We start from the raw sequence: 1088 nt of genomic DNA, 5'->3' as shown, positions 1-1088 counted from the left end.
AAATATATATACATAAGATCATTATTTATTCTCTTATTTTAAAATAATTGTCGTTTTTTTACTTTTTTTAGTTTAATGAACTTAATATTAATTTTTTAATAAATTCAAAAGGTGAAAACAAACAGTTATTTTAAAATGAATAGGTAAAGTTTAGTAAATGACTATTATTGCATCATTTTTTTCATTATTGTTATGATCTTACTTGTCAATTTTTAAGTTGGTTATCTATTTTATTATATAAAAATTAAATTTTTGTATTTAATGATGAAGTTGATATGGTATTTTTTTAAAAGTGTTTTTTTGTTTATTTTGTTTAATTCATTAAATATAATTTATTATAATAAACTAATTATATCAATTAATTGATTTAGTTAAATATTTAAATATCACATTAATTGATTTAATTAATTTATAAATACCAAACTAAATTTCAATTATTTAATTATGAACCTATATGGCTTCTTGAAGATATTTTTTAATTTTATTTTGTTTGATTGATTAAACTAAATCAATTATAATCAATTGTAAATAATCTATTATTATACCAATTATTTGATTTGGAATGGAATTAATAACATATTATACGTAACAATTTTTTTCCAATTCATTTAGTTTAACATAGTAAACCTAATTATACTAATATGCAGCAAAGGTCGAGGGTTCGAATCCCGCCTTGTGCATGTTATTGGCCAGCGGCAGACTCTTAAATAGAGTTTAGATTCGCGACGGATTAATCCTTAACCTGTTGGATTGGGGATAGGCAACAACAAAAAATTATATTAATATGTTAACGTTAATCTAAGTCTTTAATAATTTTCTTTTTATGAAAATAATAATATTTCACGTTAGCTATAAGTTTTTGCTATTATTATATTAAATTTAACTTGTCAATGTAATTTAATTTTTCAATTATGCGATATAATTAATATTCAAATGATGAATAATGTAAATTTTTTCTTGTAAATAATATTAAATACATGATTTTAATTTACTTACATATAATTTTAAGTTCTTATTTACTACTAATACTCCTCATATCTTTAATTTTAAAATGTTATTTTTCATAATAAATATATTATGAATTGTAT

The sequence above is a fragment of the Arachis ipaensis genome, chromosome B01 (assembly GCF_000816755.2).
Source record: "Arachis ipaensis cultivar K30076 chromosome B01, Araip1.1, whole genome shotgun sequence".
In the NCBI taxonomy this organism is placed as follows: Eukaryota; Viridiplantae; Streptophyta; class Magnoliopsida; order Fabales; family Fabaceae; genus Arachis; species Arachis ipaensis.
The sequence above is the reverse complement of the archived record's forward strand: the minus strand, read 5'-3'. Positions refer to the sequence as shown.